This window comes from Pan troglodytes, chromosome 5 (genome assembly GCF_028858775.2).
Source record: "Pan troglodytes isolate AG18354 chromosome 5, NHGRI_mPanTro3-v2.0_pri, whole genome shotgun sequence".
Taxonomy (NCBI): Eukaryota; Metazoa; Chordata; class Mammalia; order Primates; family Hominidae; genus Pan; species Pan troglodytes.
Window position 1 is genome coordinate 38,454,089 of NC_072403.2, and position 11,806 is coordinate 38,465,894.

At 41.7% G+C, this 11,806-nt stretch overlaps 1 pseudogene; it reads right to left on the minus strand.

Moving 5' to 3' along the window:
- Positions 1-2,941: 2,941 nt before the first annotated feature.
- On the minus strand, positions 2,942-10,295 carry LOC129144362 (HLA class II histocompatibility antigen, DR beta 4 chain-like; annotated as a pseudogene).
- Positions 10,296-11,806: the final 1,511 nt, after the last annotated feature.

Genomic DNA, 11,806 nt, shown 5'->3' on the forward strand with positions numbered 1-11,806 from the left:
TTCAAACATAATTATAATGTTGATGATACTATTAGAAATAACATCTGTCAGCCGAACACGGTGGCTCACGCCTGTAGTCTCAGCACTTTGGGAGGCCGAGGCAGGCAGATCACAAGATGAGGAGTTCAAGACCAGCCTGCCCAACACAGTGAAACCTTGTCTCTGCTAAAAACGTAAAAATTAGCCAGGCATGGTGGCATGCACCTGTAGTCGCAGCTACTCAGTAGGGTGAGGCAGGAGAATTGCTTGAACCCAGGAGTCGAAGGTTGTGCGGAGCAGGAAACACACCACTGCTCTTCAGCCTGGACAACAGAGCAAGACCCCGTCTCAAAAAAGAAAAATAAATAAATAAATAACATCTGTCTTGTTGATTTTATATTTTCTCTTTATGTTTCAATTTTTCTTTATCCAGGATCTATTTAGTGAAAGAAAGGAGTTTGGAATACAACTTACCAAAAACTGAAACTAAATCTCAACTCTTTGTAATTCTAGACTCTGTTTTACTAGTATTTAATGAAAAAAAAAATCAGTAACGAATGCCTTTTAAAAAATAAATGTGCAGTGTGTTTTAAAACAGCACCTTATAGAGCTAGTCATTCCTTATTCTGCTTTTTTACAAAAATTTCCCTAGAAAATATATTTACCTCATAAAATAACATGTCAGCATACTTGAGTTCTAAAAACAATCCTTTTTACTTGCTTTTTTGTTTTATTGTAATTGAGTTAATGGTTAACATTAAATACTCAATGTATGTATATTATATTTATGTTTTTAAAATATATATTTAAATATATGTATAATAAATATATATGTATTTAAAAAGACCCAAAAACTCTGAATTGAGGATGCCTATCAGGAATCTCTAGGCTTTCATGTGAAATTTAACTACAAATACTAACAACCTAATAATACCACAATCTTTCATTTCCCTACTTTGAAATCAATCTCTCCTACTCCATCCACCATTTCTTTATTTTTAAAAATATATGATTTTGCTCCTTTTCTTCCCATGTGCAGCAGGCCCACTCTACAAAGGTTGAATCCTGGCTTGTCTGAGCCCATGTGATCCCACAGTCATTCCATTGTTTGAGAAAGTGGGTACTGGGAACACTCTAGAAACTGTTTAGTTGATTCTTATAAAGACACACAGGAAAAAGTCATATCCTTTTCCTGCCTTTGGGAGTTGTGAAAGAATAAGAAACCTAAAGCTGCTGCAGGGGTCCTCCTACCATCTCAGGAAAGCTGACGTGCTGTGTGTGATAGAGAGATGAGCTATGAAGTTCCAGGATCGCTGGTGATGACACTGGCCTGCTGAGTTGAGCAACCCTGGAGATGCCCAGCCTTGGATCTATCGGCTATGTGAGATGATGGGTTAAAGAAAAGAAAAGCCCACTAGATGAGATTTCCCGCAATTCGCAGCAGAAGCATCTTCATTCAAATATTCATCCCACACATTTTAATTTTGCCTTAGAATTCCACACCACAAGTCTCATATAAAATGAGACAAATTATTTCCTCAACTTAGGGAATAAAGCATAATTGTTGCAACTCTAGGATCAAACAGAACAGACATAATTATCAGCTTAATATATTCCTATAGGATTTATATTCTTATAGGATTTATACATACATGTACCGCCATGTATGTACAATAACATATAACTAAAAACAAAATATGCATAAAATAAACATTGAATTTGATTGAAAATAAAATAACAGTTGTCTCTGACAGATAAATTACGTTCAAATGATTATTACTTTGAAGTAAACTTTTGAATTGATTACGTACTTTCAGATTTGACATATTTGATGCTGACTCTCAGAACAATGGAGAACCCTCCATCTTCTAAATTTGCCTTTCTCTGAAATCTATATAAGTCCTTTGATAATACTATATTATTGAAGTCTCTGGAATGAAAAACTATATACTAATTTAAAGGTACAGATTCACAATATTGTAGACGGTGTTAAGAAAAAGTTCTGATTGACTTGCTGGCTGGTTTCTCATCTCATGTTTGCCAAGTTTGTTTCAGTTGTTATAGTCTGTTCTCAGTTTTTATGCATTGCCTTTTTGAACGTTAGGTTTACTTTTTTAATTGACAAGTAAAAATTGTGTAGTATATTTATGTTGTAGAGCATGAAGTTTTGATATATGCCTATAGTGTGGAATGTCTAAATCAAGCTATTTAACATGTGCATTTACCTCATATACTTATTATATATACATGAAAACCATTATTCTATTGGGAAATAATCATCCCTTTTTCTTATTTTTTGTCCTTGCAGCCAAATGGACCAGACAATTTTTAACTCCATGTTTGAGAAACATTGAATAATGCAATGTGTTTGTGGCACTGGGGGAGTACAGATGCAGGGGAGGCAGGAAAGTTTAGGTAAAGGGAAGCACAAAAGTTGAAGATGAGGCGCTGCTATCAGTGCTGGGATTTCAGGCCAAGAGCAGGAGTTGAGGATGCCACAAGGGAGGACATTTTCTGCAGAATTGCTGAACCAGTAGCAACCTGGTCCTGACAAAGCTCTTGTGGAAGAATAAGAGCCAAGTGGGAAAGCTTTTCATTCTGCAAAGCTGGGGCAGAAGGTTCTTCCTTGAATGTGGTCATCTGCACTTCAGCTCAGGAGTCCAGCTCAGGAGTCCTGCAGAGACAGAGGAAATTGTTTTCAGACCTGGCTTTACTAAAACTTCTTTTCCCTGCTTTCAATGACTCAGATGAGAGCACTGCAGGAAGAAGAAAAACAAGTTCCTAAGTCTCCCTGAGCCAATGATCCTGCAGAGCACAGGCCTTTTCTAAGTGGAGAGGAGGAGTTTTGGTGTAAATTGCCTGATCAGAAATCTGGATCCAAAGTCTTTCCTATTATTTCTGTCTCATGCCTTATCACCTCTGCCATCATTCTAGGGAAACCGAATCTCTTTCTGAAAGAGGATTAAAAGGCATTACCTGTTGGGTGAAGTCCAGAGTGTCCTGGGAAAAAGAGGAAAAGATACACACTTAAAAGATATGGAAGCAAATATGTCCTCCAACACAATGTCCCAGCCCCAGATCTCCCACCTGAGATTTCTCTAACACCACAACCCACACCAACCAGGGCAGAGAAGAGCAGAAACAGACCATGTGACCCATGAAGCATGAGGTGTCTGTCACAGGATCCAGTGTAATTGCATTAGCCTTAGTGGCTCTTCCTTAATTTGCTCCAGGATCTCAAACCAAAGGACCCCTACTTGTTAACCTTCCTCTTATCTCTGCAGGCCACAAGCTATTATGCTTTGACATAGTAACCATGCACTGATGATTTCTGGATTATCAGGACATTGGAGGTCATTTGGGGAAAAAAAGGCTTTATCCAGGGCAACTGATATACTGAGAACTAATCCTAGCAAAGCCATATTTCCTTCTCCAGAAAAGCCTATGGAGAGACTCAGCTCCCAAAAGCTCCTCACCTTTCTGATTCTTGAAGTAGATGAACAGCCCCGTCCCAAGGAAGAGCAGGCCCAGCACAAAGCCCCCGATTCCACTCAGCATCTTGCTCTGTGCAGATTCAGACCATGCACCTGAGAGAGGCAGCCAGGTTTAGTGATGTTTATTCCAAATTGAACCTCTTTAATTGAGACCCTAAGATTCAGAGCTTTGAAAACGGGGAAGAAGGCTACCCTGTAAGAACTACAATAACTAGCTGTTTCTGGGGGAAAAAACGGTTTTCAAATCACACTGAACAGTTACAAGGTCCAGGCATCAAACTCATTCATATATTACAGCCTTGATGTAAGGCACAACTTCAAAATCTGATCAACAGAAAGCCTGAGTCTCAGTGAGGTTAAGTAGTTTGTCTAGAGTGACAGGGCTAATAAAAGGCAGAGCTGAGATTGGACTCCCCTCATGTCAGGAAGGTCCCTGCAGTTCTCCTCTTCTCAGATCACAACAAACAACTCAGATCAACAGCACCAGAAACTCAGTCTCAGACCCAGAGGCAGGGCCTAGAGCCCAGGGAAACCACGTGACCCTGACCTGTGCTATCATGCGGAGGTTCAAAAGAGGGACAGCCTCTCCTGCCTGGCAGGTGTGACTGCTTCTCCAGGAGGTACAGTTGTTTCTAGAAATGATGCAGGGCTACCCCCAGTGACCTATGCTGATAGAGATGAGAACATGGAGAAAATGAAAACAGGATGTGGGAGAGGAGAAACCTGACACTCAGGGATTAGCACAGTCCCCTTCTTGGTGGGTGAGAAATTTATGAAGTCAGAAAACTGCTCACTCCATTGCACTGTGAGAGGGCTCATCATGCTTGGATGCTTCATTTGGCAGATGTAAACCTCTCCCCTCCGAGAAACTGTTTCCAGCATCACCAGGGTCTGGAAGGTCCAGTCTCCATTCTGGATCAGGCCTATGGATACCACTGCAGCCTTCTCTTCCTGACCATTCCGGAACCACCTGACTTCAATGCTGCCTGGATAGAGACCACTCACACAGCAGACCAGGAGGTTGCTGTGAGGCAGGGGCTGGGTTTTGCAGGATACATAGTCCCCTTAGGTTGGACTAGGAGAAAAAAAGGTAGAGAGAAGGAATCAGGAAGTTAGAGTCTCGTTGTTCAGCTGTTTGTTTGCTTCTCTGTAAACCCGGGCTCTGGCCTTGACGAGGCCTCCAGCACAGCTGGCCATACGCCCTCACAGTGTCATCAGTCTGGAATTTAATCGTGATAGTGTGGACCCATTAGATTTGCGAGATGTAAAAATTTTATTTGTTTTTTCATAGCTTGAAATTGTCGTGTATTGTTAAAGTGTTTACAAATCTTTGAAAGTACAGAGTGTATTAATTAAAACTGATACCTGAGCCAGGTCGCCTGGCTCAAATCCAAGGTCTGCGTTTTACTGGTTGATCCTGGAAGAGTTTTTTGATTCTTTTGTGTCTCTACTTTCTCATGTACAATGTAGGTTAAATTATACTAATTTACCTCTTGGGGTTATATGAGGATTAATTTACTTAAAATCTATAAAACAATAACTGAAGATAGCCTTCAATTTATGAGGTCAGAAATCTTCTCACTCCATTCCACTGTGAGGGGGCTCATCACACTTGGGTGCTCCACTTGGCACCTATTTATCATCCTCTTACACCTTGAGAGAAGAATATGATTTAAAACAATGTGGATAAAGGGACAGAGTAGGGTACATGAGGAAACCGAGTATGAATTTTTAGGAATAGTACCGCCATGCACTCACACCTTAGAACACCAGAGAAATGGTTCTGCCCCTGGGAAGGTGGGACGGACAGAAATGATTCTCCAAATCTTTGTGTTCCTAGAAAAGCCTGAGTCCTAAAGCAGAGATTTAGGAATTAAGGAACATCATTTTAGTTTTGAAAGTTCTTACATTCACATTTAGCTGATCAATGCATCTCCTGTGCAAAACAAGCAGAAATGATTCTCCAAATAGATATATATATATATTTTTTGAGATGGAGTCTCACTATGTTGCCCAGGCTGAAATGCAGTGGTGCCATCTTGGCTCACTGCAACCCCCGCCTCGCGGATTCAAGTGATTCTCCTGCCTCAGCCTCCTGAGTAGGTGGGACTACAGGCAGTAAATCCACCAGATCTTTCCATTGTCCTCTTTCTGGGGATTTCCATTACACTTTCGGAAAACCTCTTCTCTTTTTCTCCAAGAGTGGCCAATGTCTTTCCGCTGGAGTCTTAACATCCATACCAGGAGTCAAAAAATTTAAAGTAAATAAGGCTAAATATTACTTTGATTGCAGTGGTAACTTGTCTCCTACTCCTCCTTTTTGTCTTTTCAACATGTGTTGTAATGTTTGATGTGCCTGCTCTATAATGCCTTGTCCTCTAGGATTATAAGGAATTCCTGTTTTATGGGTTATGGCCCAAAGCTTCAGGAAATTTTGAAAAGCATGACTAGCATAAGCAGGTCCATTGTCAGTTTTTAATTGTTTAGGTATCCCCATATGAGCAAATGACGACAGAAATGTTGCCGCACATGACCAGCTGTCTCACCTGTTTGGCATGTAGCATGCAGCATATGAGAATAAGTGTCTATAGGCACAAGAGCATAGCCAAGCTTACCAAAGGCTGCTATGTGTGTAATATCCATTTGCCAAATTTCATTTAGAGCCAAACCTCGTGGATTACATCCTTCTACAGGTGTGGCTCCAGGGACATGCTGGCAAGTAGGACAGGATTGTATTATAGACCTAGCTTGGCTGTGAGGCAAGTTAAATGTGCAAGTAAGGGCAGAGGTGTTTTGATGCAGTAATACATGAGAGGTTTGAGCTTGCTGAAACACAGAACCAATCAATTTATCTGCTCTATCATTACCTAGAGATCGTGCTCCAGGAAGCTGTGTGTGAGAGCGAATATGAGAAATATGAAAAGGAGCTGCACCAGAGCGAATAGTTTGTTGAAGTCTTAGGAACAAATTAAGCAGTTCTGGTTCTAGGGTACTTTTAATTGTAGCAGTTTCTACATGACTGGCTACATTTACAACATAAGCTGAATCACAGACAATGTTGATAGCATCTGAAGCTGTGAGCTGCAAAACCTGAATGACTGCAATCAACTCTGAGTATTGAGCTGAAACCCCAGAGGTCATTATTGTTTGAGTATGCTTGGGTCCATAAACAGCTGTACCACCTTTGGAAGAGCCATCAGTAAAATAGGTTTGTCCACCTGGAATAGGCTTGTGATGAGTAATCACAGGAAGAATGAAAGAATAGACTTTATAAAACTGCAAAATTTTGTCTGAAGGATAGTGAAAGCAAAGGTTTCTGTGGCTGTAGCTGGGAGGCATGCAATTGCTGAAGCATCTGTTCTACAAGCTGTAACTCAGCTTCTGCCTCTTTGGTCAATTGCTGTGGGAAATCTAATGAAGAATCTCCTTGTAGGGTTTGATAAAGATGTGTCAGTTGATAAGTGGCAATACCTAGCATTGGGTGCAGCCAATTAATATCCCCTAACAACTGTTGAAAATCACTTAAAGTCTGTAACCTGTCTTTACGGAGCACTACTTTTTGAGGCCGTACACGTCTTTCAGTAACAATATTATCTAAGTAACGGTATGGCGAAGTTTTTTGTACCTTTTCTGGAGCTATTTTGAGATTCCATTTAGTTAAAGCCTGCTTTGTTTCTCAGAATAACTTTTGTAAGATTTGATCTGTAGGAGCGGCCAAAAGAATGTCATCCATAAAATGAATGATGTAAGCAGTAGGAAACATATTTTGCGGCTCCTTTAACGCCTGTCCTACAAAATGCTGACATAGTGTGGGACTATTAAGCATGCCTTGGGGTAAAACTCTCCATTGATAGCAAGAAACAGGTTCTCTTTGATTAATAGAAGGCACAGAGAAGACAAATCGAGGCTTATCCTTCTCGTGTAATGGTATAGTGAAGAAACAATCCTTAAGATCTATTACTGCAAGAGGCCAATCTCTAGGAATGACCACTGGAGTTGGCACACCTTGCTGTAATGGACCCATTTGTTTAATTTACGCATTAATAGCTCTCAAATCATGCAGCAGTCGCCATCTTCCAGACTTTTTTGGAATAACAAACACTGGTGAATTCCAGGGGCTGACTCCTCTATATGTCCTGTGTCCAATTGTTCTTATACTAGCTGCTGAAGTTGCATCAGCTTCTCCTGAGATAGGGGCCATTGATCCACCCATACGGGTTTGCCACTGGCCATTCTAATGGTAAGGCAGAGGATGGAGGAGAAATATCAATGACCCCCACCAGAAATCCTGATGTCATAGCCCTTTTCTATCTGTTTTTCCAGTTATTGATATTGGGTTAGGTTTTCCTCGTAGGAATTTCCCTAAACCTGTCCCACTCTGATATCCCATGTCTTTCAACATTTTAAATCCTGGGTTATCAAAGTTTTCATTTGTAAGTCTCATATTCCATGCCGTAAGTAAGTCTCGATCCCATAAATTGATTGCTATATTTGCAACATAAGGCTGAAAAGTACATGACTGTCCATCCGGACCAAGACAAGATAAAATCTCAGCACTCTGTTGAACACTTTTAGCCACTCCTACTCCCACTAGGGATGTGGAGGTTAGTCTGAGAGACCATACTGGGGGGGCCAGTCCTTACTGGATATTACTGACACTTCAGCTCCTGTATCCATAAGCCCATAAAATTTCTTTCTTTTAATTTGTACTACCCAGGTGGGTCTATTAGAGGCTATGGGCTGGGATAGATAGATTTCCCATGTAGTTGTGCTTCCAAACCCTTTATTTCCTCATTTCTCCTTTTGTGGAAAAGGATGTAATTTGCAGGGAATAAGCAACAACTGAGCAATATATTCTCCCAGTTCAAAAACCCAAAGACATTTTGACATTAAAACTACTTGAATTTCTCCTTCATAATCAGAGTCAACTACTCCAGGGACTACAGTCATGCCTTGCAAGTTAAGAGGGCTTTTGCCTAAAATTAGTCCTATGTATCCTGTTGGTAAAGGTCCCCAAATGCCAGTGGGAACTTTGGTAGGTTTGTCTCCTCCAACTAATGTAGTTCTTTCTCTGGTGAGGAGATCTAATCCTGCAGTTCCTGGTGTTCCTGAGGTGAGGAATACCAGGAATCAATCTTTCTCCTGGCACCCATCCCTGAAGTGGGACTGTGGTCTGAACTGGAAATGCCCTCATTGTTTGAGGGGCACGGGTCCAGGCCCCCTTCTAGTTTCCTGACAGGTGGGTGCTGTTTTCATGAAATTTTGAGCAGCACTGATTAGTCCAGTGACTTCCTTGGTTACAGCAAGGACAAAGTCCTGGTGTTTTTTCTCTCTGGGTGGGGCACTGCATTGTAAGATCCTTTCTGTCCTGAGATCTGGTGGCATTCCTTTTTAAAATGTCCAGTTTTTCCACAGTTATAACATTTTCCCATTTTAGAATTTGACGCTTGGCTCCCTTTAGATTTGTCAACTGCTAAATTAGCCATTGCCTGCGCTAATATTGTAGAGCGATGAAGCTCAGTTCCCACATCCTGACAGGCTCTGAGAAAATTTCCCAAGTTTTTTATGCACCTCACAGCTGCCAATGCATGTTTACAATCTGCATTTGCATTCTCAAAAGCTAGAGTTAAGGTTAGCATTTCTGCAGCAGCGGTATGAGGAATCTGATGCTTCATTGCATCTTGTAATCTTGCAAGAAATTGTGCATAAGGTTCCTGCAACCCTTGCATGATATGTAAAAAGGATTGTACTGGGACTCCCTCTTCCGGAATTGTGGCCCAGTCACATTTAGCAGCCTATGCACACTGCTGGCATTTGGGAGTGCCATTTGATGTTCCAGGTCTGAATAGGGCCATTACCTAACAGCATGTCCTCTGTAATGTCTCTGTGTCCAGCTACACGATTCTGTCTAGCCTGGTCTGCACACGTTTCTTGCCAATTTAAATTCCATGTCAGGTATGCACTAGGAGACAAACAAGTGTGAGACAAATTCTTTACATCGAAGGGTAGAAGGCGCACAGCACCAAATACAGATACTAGCAATCCTAAAATGAATGGGCTCTGTACGCCATTATTTACCACACTCGTTTTAATTCCTTCAACAACTTAAACTCTAGTGGAGTGTGTTCATGAATAAGCTGCTATGGATTATTTGGATCAGGCCTTACAGAAATAGGAAAAGTGCAAGGTCCTAAGGGCTCTCCAGCTATGGCAGCAGGGTGTAAAATTCTCTGTATTGGAGTCTCTATTTCTGCTACCGAAGGACGCGGTACAGATGTTTCTGCTATTGGAGGAGGCGGTATAGGCCAATTTTTATCCTCCTTCTCTTGTTTTTTTTATTTTCAATTGGAGCTGTGGGTGGGACAACAGATTCTTTCAGAACATCACTCCTGCTGTCCAGCAAGCTAAGAAGGAGATAATGGCAGAAGGACAGTATGGACTAAACTCCAAGTGGAGAAAACGGAAGGACCAACTTTGAGACCTTTTTGATGAGCCTGTTTTAATCCTTCTGCTCTGTCCCAATTTTCCATATCAAGAGTGCCTGTCTGTGGGAACCATGGGTTATGCATAATAAGCTCCTGCAGCATCTTAGTTAATGTCTGAGATCTAACCTGAGCACCAGATTATTTCAACAAAACTTTAAGCAACTGCACATAATGTTTTTCTTCAATAGACAAATTCTGCCTCACGTTACCCTGATTCAGAAAACTTCCCATTCCCAGTACTTCTTTAGAGCACTGACCTTATATTGCTCCCAGTACCTCTTTAGGGCACTGACCTTATATCAGCTGCCAGCAGACTCATCTCGGGGTCCCCATTCATCTTGTCAATTTCAATTCCTCTGCTCCAGCAGACCTTCTTTGTTCACATTCTCATGTCCCTGTGTTTAGAAACCACTATGGCGTCGCCCTGTCACTGTTTGAACATCACTATGCCACGGACCCTGTTGGACTGAACAAAGGAGGACGAATGTGGGAATAAAGACAAAAGAGTATATTTGGAAGAAGGGGTCAGGGGCACCTTGCTGTTTGTGAACAAGGGCCCTGAGCTTTGAGCTTCCTTCGTATTTACTGAAAAGAGATAGCAAGAAGAGGGTGGTTGTCGGTCTGCTGCTTGCTCCAGAGCAGCCTTGCAAGACTGCATTCCTAGAACAATAGGCTCTAGATGTCCCAGCAGATAACCTTAAGGAGCCCGACACCATGGAGTGATTGCCCTCAGCAAACCTTCTGGTGGCCAGCACAGAAGAGAGTTTGCCCCTATTCTGTACTCATGATAAACAGTTTACTGTTTGATCATATTGCCGCAGTGGAAATGCTGAGTTGGTCATGATTCTCCGGACTCTGGCTCTCTACACTAAATGGATTCAACAAGAAAGTGGTTGAATTTATGCAACTGTCTAGTTATTTATAATGAAACAAACAAAAATTAACCATAAAGAAGTGAATTGGGTGGTGATTGTATAAAAGATGTGAGTCTAGGCCAGGCATAGTGGCTCACGCCTGTAATCCCAGCACTTTGGGAGGCCAAGGCAGGTGGATCACAAGGTCAGAAGATCGAGACCATCCTGGCTAACACGGTGAAACCCTGTCTCTACTAAAAAAATACAAAAAATTAGCCAGGCACAGTGTCGGGCACCTGTAGTCCCAGCTACTCGGGAGGCTGAGGCAGGAGAATGGCATGAACCCAGGAGGCGGAGCTTGCAGTGAGCCGAGATCGTGCCACTGCACTCCAGCCTGGGTGACAGAGCGAGACTCCGTCTCAAAAAAACAAAACAAAACAAAAAGAGGTGAGTCTACACTTTTCAGAAAGAGCACAGTGTGAACCAGTGCTCTCAGCCTCAGCACTACTGACATTTTGGACCAAGTAATTCTTTGTTGGTGATGGAGGCTGTTGTGTACATTGCAGGTTCTCTAGAAGTGTCCCTGGCTTCTACTCATTAAATATCAGAAGAAATCCCTGTTGTGACAACCAAAAATTCCTCCAAACATTGCCACATGTTCCCCAAGGGTGATGGGAGGGAAGGGAGGGGTGGTAAACTATCCCTGGGTAAGAACCATGGGTGTGAACCATCTGAAAAAATCTGTGTTGAACAAGCCACTATTAGTTATGGAGCAGCTGAGAATTACTTTGAAAAATATCTGTTGAAAATCTTGGTCCTACAGAAAATGAAATTGTTGTAGAATTCTGGTCCCAGTACAGTGCTATGTTTCCAGAAAATGAACTTGTGGAGAACCAACATTTACTGATTTCCTTGCCTTTATAATCAGTCATCAAATCATATCATTTATCTGTTATAGCATCTTCTTTCTTACTTTCTGTGCCACTGGTCCACC